This window comes from Nannospalax galili, unplaced genomic scaffold, assembly GCF_000622305.1.
Source record: "Nannospalax galili isolate Female #2095 unplaced genomic scaffold, S.galili_v1.0 scaffold191, whole genome shotgun sequence".
In the NCBI taxonomy this organism is placed as follows: Eukaryota; Metazoa; Chordata; class Mammalia; order Rodentia; family Spalacidae; genus Nannospalax; species Nannospalax galili.
This window is the reverse complement of record NW_008331484.1, coordinates 5,121,149-5,132,134: the sequence shown is the minus strand read 5'-3', so window position 1 is coordinate 5,132,134 and position 10,986 is coordinate 5,121,149.

Below are 10,986 nucleotides of genomic sequence, written 5' to 3'. Positions count from 1 at the left end.
TAAAGAAATCATGTTGTAAAATTTCAAATGAAAAATTTTTCTAATAAAGCATAATTGTATTTAATTCAAAGAGAAGTATTTGGAATTCTGGGTTTGAAAAGTTCTCATATTGTAGCCTGCTACTTCGCCATCAGTCCTCACAGTGGAGATGCATCATTACCTAAACAATCATTTCCATCTCAAAGAAACCCCAGAACTCTTTTTGTAACAATTGAGCCATAACCGTGTGGTTCCTATGGTTACCAAGAGTTCTAATTTCAGTTCCTCAATATGCATTATATCACAAAAGATTATGCAGTGTTTCTGAATAGGCCACTCTTGCTTCCACAAGCTTTTCTTTCTATTATTTTTCTCTGAGTTTCTCACATCCTATCCCCATTGAAACTTCCTGTTCTGCCCATTTTTTATTTAAAGTTTGTGTGTCCAACCTCTGCAATATTTATGCTTCGAGGCAAAGAAGCAAAGTGAAGGGGCAGAAATTAGACTAACATTCAAAGAATTAGCTCCTTATCTACCTTCTCTGTGGCCCTAGATTTAGTCCATAATCCTGGAGATGAGCATGGATCCCACCGTATGGATTATTAAAGTTGTCAACAGTGGAAGAAATGGTGCTCACAACTCTAAAGGTACTTTCTCTGCAGAATGTCGTTATACACTACAGCCCACAGACTGGTCTTCAGAAGGGGCCATAAGTGTCGCTTCTTATGTACAGGAAGAGAGAGAGAGAGAGAGACAGAGAGAGAGAGAGAGACAGACAGAGAGACAGACAGAGAGACAGAGAGACAGAGAGAGGAGAGATTCTGTGTAGCCGAGGAAATTCACTTTAAGGGCACTTTAAGGGGAAGGAGGCTCATAGCTTTAATCAGATTTTCATAGATATCTGTATATTAAAGGGAGTTCAAGAAAACCACTTTGCACCAGGCATTGTGGTACATGCCTACAATACAAACACTTCAGAAGCTAAGTCAGGAAGATCATAAATTCAATACCAGTCTGAGCTACATGGCAAGACTCTGTTCACAGAAAGAGGATGAAGGACAAGGAGGAGGAGGTAGAGGAAGAGGAAGAGGAGGAGGAAGAGGAAGAGGAGGGGGAGAGGGAGGGGGAGGGGGAGGAGCCACACAACACATGCATCAAATAAAATAAAATATGAAGAGAAAGAAAGAGAAAGAAGGGAGGGAGGGAGGAAGGAAGGAAGGAAGGAAGGAAGGAAGGAAGGAAGGAAGGAAGGAAGGAAGGAAAAGAGAGAGAGATGGATGAACTCTTATCCATCAAAATCTACATTTTAGGGACGTGCTCTGAAGAGTCAGTAGTTTTGGTAATATTAGTGTTATATCTTCATTGATGGGAGATATTAAAATTTGGCATACAATTTTTATAAAATCAGTATAGAAACATGAAACAGGACCTATAAAAAATGATCCTTCCCTTGGATCTAATCATTGTCCTGTAAGGAATACATTTTTCTGGAAACAAGAAAGACCCCAAAGTGAAAATATGTTCATTTTAATATTATAGTTAATAAGGTGAGTCATGTCAGATCAACAATATTTTTAAGGAAAATATAAAATATTTACAATGAAATATATTAAATTGCAAAATAAACATGAATTTCTTTAATATAGGTAAAACTATGGAAAAACATATAACACGTAAGAAATAATTTGCTAAGTAGTTGTACTAAAGTAATGGAATTTGTGTGATTTTTATGATTTTGAAGTCCTCCCAATGTCAATGTCATATTAGCAAATGCTGAAGTAAGGAGTTCTGTTAAGCATGGGAATTTGAACATACGTTTTGATCTTTATTTCCTTCCCACACTCCACTAAGATGAAACTAGAAATATGAAAAAAAGACACAAATCTACAAGGACCATGAGGACAGATAATGAAATGAAATGACAACACTGGAGTCTTGGAATCTACAAAGCCACAAAGTGAACTTAGTAAGAAGTAGGGAAGTTAGACGCTCACCTACAATGGAGCAGGACAAGGAAGAAGCCTACTGACATTGAAAAAAAAAATCTTTTCTAAATAAAAGATATTTTGGCCTCTGAAAGAGGAAGCAAGGCTTAGGCTGAAACAGGCTTATATTTGAAACAACCTCTGGGTCAGAAGCTAAAATCGGATACAATTTGACTCACCTATCCTAACCTGTTGCTTTTCATCACCCCAAAAGATCAGGTCTTTGGAGGGATTAAAGCAAAAAGATACTAAATTATGAACAATGAAGTCAGTCAGGGCATATTAAAAAGACAGCATTTAAATGACAATGGGCATATTGAATAGTATACATCCCTTTGTGCACCAATGAGGGTTGGGGAGATAGCTTAACAGGTAAAGTGCCTGCTGTCCGAGAGAACTGAATTCTAATCCCCAGCACTCATGTATAAGCTAGGTAGAGGGACTATTGTCTGTGACCTCGGTGCTGCTAAAACTGAGACAGGAGGATCTCTTGCTGGCTCTCCAGTCTAGCCAAGCACTGAGTGCCAGGTTCAGTGAGAGACCTTGGCTCAGTTGTGGGAGCAACTGAGAAGCACATCCAGCATCAACTTCTGGCCTCTACACAAACAATTGCGCACACACACACACACACACACACACACACACACGAACATATGCACACTCATACACTGTACATACAAAAAAAATCTTAGAATGAAAATCTTATAAAAAAAATGGATAGCCAGACCTGGTGGCACAGGTCTATAATCCCAGTCACTCAAAAGGTTGAGGCAGAAGGATTGAAAGTTCAAGGTCAACTCTGTCTCAAAAATAGAAATCACTAAAAGGGCTGGAGATGTGGCTTAGTAGTTGAGTAGTTGCCTAGAATGCGTGAGGCCATGAGTTCATTTCCCAGTATCACCAAAAATAGATAGATATCTAGGTAGATAGATAGATAGATAGATAGATAGATAGATAGATAGATAGATAGATAGATAGATAGATGATAAACAAATTTACAGATACTGGTGGCCATAGATTTTTCTTGGGTGAAACAGCCAATTCAACCATGCCAGAATAAAGCTCATCAGTGTTCCCACTCAGCATCAAACTTAAGTGTGAGGAACACCCAAGGAATAGGAGACATGGAGGATAAGCTCTAACGTAGAACACAGTAATCAAAAAGATAAGCAGTAAGAGAGCCTGGGGAGGGTGGGAAACAGTAGAGAGAGAAAAAAATGTTTCCCTAAATAAGTTAATATCTCCAGAGACGAAATGGTCATTACAAAACAAAAGCCAAAATACTATTGAAACAGGCACAAAGAAGCTGCTTTTGCTAAAAATGTTTAATGTCCTCACTTGTACCCAGAAGATAACCAAAAGCAGGATAAAGGACTGACAGCTCTGCCCTCATTTTGTGTCTGTACTTTGGCTGAAGGCACAAAGAGAAGTGACTATCCTTAACCTTTCCTCTTAAATCACTTTGAATTCCAGGAAGCGTAAAACTTCTTGGAGACATTGACTGCCTCTCCTAAGATCAAGACAATTAGCCGTAAGAATAAGGCTGCACTCCCCAGTTATGATGTAGCACACGACATAGCAATTAGTCAGACCACCTTGTAGACAGACCACCTCACTGAACCAGAGCTAAGACAAGGATGTGTCAGTGGTGGGCAAGACCATACCTGGACCAGAACTGCTTAGTTATGCACACCTCTTGCTCTATATGCAAAGCTAAAACTCATGTTAACATCCCCAAAATGGACTTGGAGGAATCACTGGACCACTTGTTCCCTTTCCCAATGTAGCCACATTGAATAAATCTTTCTCTGCTTTTCACCACTACTTATCTCTATAATTGGTGCATCAGGACAAGTAGTCAAGCCCAGTTTTTTGCAGCTGCAGAAGCCCAAGCTTTTATGCTAAAAACACCATTTTTGTGTATGAATTTCACACGATGTATTTCGATCATAGTTAAGTCTTATATCTGCTCTCCCCTTCCTGTGTGTGTGCATGTATGAATGCATATATGTGCAGGGGGGGTGTCCCCAAATGCCCTTCTGTTTGGGTTTATGCACTTGAGCCTACTCAACCTTCTAACAGTCTCACCCTGAAATGAGACTGACTCCCCTTCTGAGCGGTCATTGGTTGCCAGTTGTTCCTTAGATAGGGTTGGGGTTTCCTACCAACTTCCCCAAGTTTATGTTGGGATTTTATCTTACTTGAGCTTATATGGAACTTCATGTTGTCAACATTGTTGTGAGTTCATGAAAGTAACTGACCAGCTGTCTGAAAACTCTCTGTTTCCTGTGGTCATCACTTCCTCTGGCTCTTACAATCTTTCTGCCCCCTCTTTGGCAGTGATTCCTGAACCTTGGGAGGCAGAAGTTTGATATAGGTGTGCTATTCAAGGATAAGCAATCTGCAGCCTCATTCTGTGCACATTGGCCAGTTGGGTTCTCTGTGTTAATCAGCATCTGCTATATAAGAAATCTTCTCTACTGAGAGTTGAGAGATGTGTTAATCTATTATTAAAACAAATAAGTCATTATAAATTAGTTTAATACAAAAAAAGAAATTAGTTTAATACTATATCTATTTAGCAGAATAATTGTAATAGGCTTTCTCCCATGGCCTGTGAGCTGTCTAGCTAGCCTCAGGCTCATGGGCCTGATATCAAAGTCAGGTATAGGCTCCATCCTATGAAGCAAACTTTAAATCCAATTAGAAAGTGGTTTTTCCTATAATATCTACGCCACTATTTCACAAGTAAGGATACCTTCCAGGCCAGTTGTATAGCTCTCAGCATTTACAACTGGGTAAAATTCATGCTGAATTTTCTCTTCAGGTAGCTTGTGTAGCACCTTCCAGCACTATGAAAACCAGGCGATAGAGATGAGACTTTGAAGCTAGCACCAGCTTGATTTCTCCTTGTTTGTTCTACAGCTCATGTTTGTAGTGTCTTCAGCAATAGGGTCTTACTGTGACATTCTGATGGGTAAGCAAGAGCAGGGGCAATGGCCAGTATTGTTTGAGGTTCTATGGGATGCCTTGTCAACAGCTTCAAAGGGGGAGTCCAATTCTGGCATTGTGCTTTTAGTTTTCTAGTGTTTTATGTCTAATAGGGGAAATGTCCCCTTTTTATAAGGTAACTCTAATCTCTTTTTATAATGCATATGTGTATGTTTATTTTTAACACATTGTTAAGAATACAAGGGGCTGGAGAGATGGCTTAGTGCTTAAGAGCACTGACTACTTATTTGGAGAACCCAGGTTAGATTTCCAGCACCCACATGGCAACTAACAACCATTTGTAACTCCAGTTCCACATGAATCCAATGCCCTCTTCTGCTCTCCATGGGCATTGTACAACATGGATGCACTTATATACATGCAGACATTACACTCATACATAAAAAATTTTAAAATAAATAATAAAATATTTTAAAGAATACAAGATAGAGATCTTCAAATTAAAAGTATGATATCAGATACTTGTAATGTATCAGGAGGGCTAGAAGATGAAAAGAATACAATCTGGAAGGTGGCCTAAAAAGTTAGAAAGCAAGAGAAACAGACCACAATGTCCAACATTTGACCAAGAGAATACCAAATAAGAAGAAAGAAAACACAGGGCAAGATGTGTCAACAGAATAATCTAGAAAAGTTTCTAAGAACTGAGCTTGCTGTTTTCAACAGCCTCTCAGCACAATGTATAAATGAGCATTCATACCTAAGAGCATTTGGGGAACACCAATTAGACTTGGTAGGTCTTTAAAAAAAGAAAAATAATAATAGAGGACATGAAATTGGGTAGAGAGAGTAGTAACATGGGGATAGGGAAATGGGTCTAAATATAATCAAAACACACTGAAATTCTCAAAGAATAAATAAAAAATTTTAAGATTAAAAAGAAAAAAAATCCACAATGACCACAAAATTTGTGAACTTTTGAAATGCAAAGAGTGAAGGGATCTTAATCTTCCCAAATCACAAAGAAAAATAGATCATATACATCAAGAGTCCAAAAAACAAAACAAAAAACAAAAACCATTACACTTGCATTTTCTAATGACAAGCTTAGTGGTTGAAAAATACATTAAAAAATCCCAAGAAAGGGACTGGAGAGAAGGCTCAGCAATTAAGAACACTTGCTGTTCTTCCAGAGGACCTGGGTTTGATTTCCAGTACTTACATGGTGGCTAATCACTGTCTGTAACTCCAGTTCCAGGGGATCTGACACCGCCTTCTGACCTCCACAGGCGTTGCACACAAGTGGTGCACTTAAATATATGCAGGCAAAACACTCATACATATAAAATAAAAATAATAAATAAAATGTTATTTAAAATTCCAAGAAATACTGATTTTTCAGTATTGAACTCCACACCCAAATTATCCACCCAGAAAAAGAATAGGGTCAGAGAGATGGCTCAGTGGCCTTGCAAGCCTGATAATCTGGGTTCCATCCCAGAACCTATGTAAAAAGCCAAATGTGAATAGTGTGCATTTGGAATCCCAGAATTCCTACACTGACACAGGAGGCAGAGAATCATCCAGAAGCTCCTGGACCAGTTAGCCTAGAGTATGCATTTTACTGGGGGCAGAAGGCCAAGTAGCTCTAAGCCAAACAGGAGAAAAGAAATCAGAACTATTCGTGTGAAATCTGATACCAGTCTTAATTTTCATTTATGTTTTTTTCTATAGAAACAGAATTCTTTCCTTGTATTTTATGCTCTGAAATTTCACAGTGATGTGTTTAAGTTGGAGTGTTTTCATTCTTATTTTATATATTAATCTTAGTCTCAAAGTGGAAGGAATCAACTTTTGAAATGTTGTCCTTTTACCTCCGTACTTCACCACTGTACACACAGACACACACACAGACACACACACAGACACACACACACACACACACACACACAGACATACACATTAGTTTTTCCTTTTAATTGAATTTTTGTGAATTTCATATATTTTCATTGTATTTAAAGTACCTCCTCTACCTGCACCTCCCTTAACTACCTCCCACCCAATTTCATGTACATATATACATAGATATATACAGAGAGAGAGAGAGAGAGAGAGAGAGAGAGAGAGTCAAATTAATTTGTGTCCCCAAATGTCCTTTAGTATGGCTTCATCCAATGGAACCTAGATGTCCTACTAAGAGTTAAACCCTTGAAAGAGACTGAGTCTCCTCTTCCCAGCAGCCATCAGTTTCTGATAGTTCCTCAGGTAGGGATGGGGTTTCTTACCAACTCCTGGGATTTTTGTCTGGTTTGAGCTTACATGGCACTTGTGCATACTGTTACCTTTGCTGTGAGTTCATATGAGTAACTTCCCAGCTATCTGAAAACTCTGGTTCCTTATGGTAATCCACCACCTCTGGCTCTTACATTCCTTCTGACACCTCTTCCACAATGATCCCTGAGCCTTTGGAGGCAGAAGTTTGATATATTCAGAGATAATCACTCTGTAGTATCTTATTCTCTACATGTTGGCCAGTTATGGATTTTATGTTAGTTGCCACCTGTTGCATAAGGAAGCTTCTCTGGTAATAGTTAAGAGGTGCATTAATCTTTGAGCATAACAATAAGCAATTGGAAGTCAATTTAATACTATATCTATTTAACAGGGAAATGCAAATTAAAACCACTTTGAGATTGTGTGCTACCACATTCAAAAATGACTAAGATTCAAAAAACAAAGAGCAATGCTGGTGAGGATGTGGAGAAAGAAGAACTCTTTTCCACTGCTGGTGGGACTGAAAACTGGTGCAGCCACTATGCAAATTAGTGTGCAGTTTCCTTTAAAAAGCTGGAAATCAATCTACCATATGACCAAGGCATACAATTGTTGGGCATATACCAAAAAACTATATACCCTACTATAGGATCATCCATGTTCATTGCTGCCCTTTTCACAATAGCCAGGGAACGGAAGATTCCATCAACTGATGAATGGATAATGAAAGTGTGGTACATTTATACAATGGAATTCAACTGTCAAAAAATAGAAACTATGAAATTCACAGGTAAATGGACGGAACTGGAAAAATCATTCTCAGTGAGGTAACCCAGACCCAGAAAGACAAACATCACATGTTCTCTCTCATAGCTGAGTACTAGCTTTGCATTCTCAGGTCTATGTATTTCAATTGGAAAATCCAGATCAGGAAACAAATAAATGGCCAAGGGGCTAGGGGAGCTTCGTGGGAAGGGAGATTGAATGCAGTGATATAAAGGGGGAAAGGGAATAATACAGTAAAGAGGGCAGGGTCCGGGAGCGACCCAGGATAGGACAAGGGTGTGTCCCAAGCAGCCTGGTTCCTCAGAGGGGCGGGGCCTGCTGCGGAGATTTGACTACGGAGAGTTAGCCACAGAGGAAGGGGCAGCCACAGAGGGAGGAGCTTCTGGGCAGCTTCTTGAAACAGAAGCAGCCTGAAAAGATGGCCCCAGAGACTCACCTGTGTGGATGAGAGAGGGGGTATTTACCAACCTAGGGTGAGACTGCGACCCGCATGTGATCTGTGGGCAAAAGTTAATGGAGACAGTGGGTGGGAGCAGAAGTGATCTGGAACAGCAGGCCAAGCAGCAAAGCTGGGTCAGGGTGTCGGGTGTTCATTTCTTTGTAAGTTGCTCCATTTCTCCCCTCCCTACCCAAGATATAAAATGAAAATTTCAGATAAAAATATGTTATGTGGTTTGTCCAATAGCGCCCTGAGCAAGAGACCCTGAAGAAAGTGAGGAGAGGTCAAACAGAGAGTAGGAAGGTGAAAATTTAGTGGGACAATGGGGAAGGATAACTAGCACTAAAGGCCTGTAGAAAAAAGCTATATGGAAACCTATCACTATAGACATCTTAAAGTATATACATATACATTGTAAAAAGAAATTAAGTTACCTCGCAGCAAGGGGACATTGCCTTGGTAACACCATGGACTAGCAAAGTAAAAGCCCAATGCCAGAAATGCATTATTTCCTTTGAATCCTGACCAGAAGGGTCCCACAGACCCTCAAACAATACTGGTCATTGCCCTTGCTCTTGGCTACCCACCAGAATATGACGATAAGACTCTATAGCTGAAGACACCATATACATGAGCTGTAAAAAAAAAAAAGAGAGAGAGAGAGAGAGAGAAATCAAGCTGGCACTGATCTTTTTTAGGTTTATTTTTATTTTCATTTATGTGTCTGTGAGGTGGGAGGTTGGGGTATGTGCAGGGCTGGAGTAACAGGAGGTGAGGGCCACCTGATGGGGGTGCAAGAAAACTGAACTCAGGTCCTCTGCAAAAGTAATGTGTGCTCTTAACCAATGAATCATCTCTCCAGTCTCATAACACTATTTTTTAAAAGAATGTAAATAAAGCAAATATATTTCATATACAAAAGACATCAAAAAAGTGTCATCCATGCTCCCTTCCTTTGGATTGAAGGAGGGAATTAACCAAGAAAGAAGAAGAAGATAACAGGAAGCAGTCTTCAATGGGCAGGGACTTGAGGGATTTTCCATAATGGTGCCAGTAAAGGTGTAAAGACACAACAGCAAATGTTTGCCAGGAGGGACCACACCAATGCTTTTAGCAGAGTCTAGGAGATTATGTGATGTACGTGAATACATTGGAAGGAGGGTCATAATTTTGGCAAAAAGTCTGCAGCTAAAGTATGATTTATAGTCAGATAATAGATAACTTGGCAATAATGAATAAAAAGACAAAATTTATATAAAAGGGAAGCTAAGCCCAAAAACAATCCATCTGTGAATAAGGATTGCTTAGCTATTAAAATTTAAACACTGAATATGGATGGACTGAACTGAAAGGAGTAATAAGTTGGTGATTGGAACTGAGGGAAGTGTTTCCAAAGGGAGAAGGGAGAAACACGTTTTACAAAATTAAATCCATGACTTCAAAGCAAGACACTAATATGCAATATCTAAAACTTAAAATTAAAACACTGCAGCATCTTACTTAGAACAGGAATGCCAGAAGAGATGAGAGAGAATTTAAAGCAGAAGTGAAGAGTGAGGCAGAAGAGGAGCTGCAAAGGTGGCTGTGGGTCTTTAAATAACTCTCTTATCTGTTTACTTTTCATCTATTGGCATGGATAATCATACAGAATGAGGAAAATAAACTCAAAGAAAAAATATTATAAAATAAAATTAGAAAGTAAGCTAAACGTGATGGCTCACTCTTTTAATCCCAGCACTTGGAGACAGAGGCAGGTAGATCTCTGTGAGAATGAGGCCAGCCTGGTCTACATGTGGAATTCTAGGCTAGCTAGGACTACAGGGAGTCCTTGTCTCAAAAAAATTAGAAAGTCCCTCCTGGCCTGCTCTCCTGCCCTCAGGCCTCTTGGGGTGGGTCTATCGCGCAGCCCTTCACGCCTTGACTCCCCCGGCCACATTCACCCTTCCATCTCCCCCGCTGTTCTCTACTCCTAGTTTGGGCCCTGTGCCATCCCTAGTCTTGGGGCCCCAGACACCTGGGGAGCCAGTACTGCTTCCTGATCATTTTCACCCAGACCAGCTTGGTGCCTTCCTTGGGCCCCAGGAGCACTGCTTCTGGACCTGGCCCTGCACTCACCTCTCTCTGCTTCCCTGGACCTGCACCACCAGCTAACTCTCCTAGCCTGGTCTCCTACCCTCAGGCCTCTCTTGGGGTGGGTCTATCGCGGATCCCTCCACTCCTTGACTCCCCTGGCCTCATTCACATTTCCATCTCCCCCGCTGTTCTCTACTCCTAGTTTGGGCCCTGCGCCATTCTTAGTCTGGGTCCCCAGACACCTGGGGAACCAATACTGCTTCCTGATCTTTTTCACCCAGACGAACTTAGTGCCTTCCTTGGGCCCCAGGAGCACTGCTTCTGGATCTGGCCCCACCAGACTTTAAACTGAAACTAACCAGAAAAGACAGATGGCTATTTCATTTTGATCAAAGGAACAATCAATCAAGAAGATATTACAATCAGGAACATATATTCACCAAACTCTGGTGAACCCAACTTCATAAAAAAAATACTACAGGACTTTAAGACCCAAAT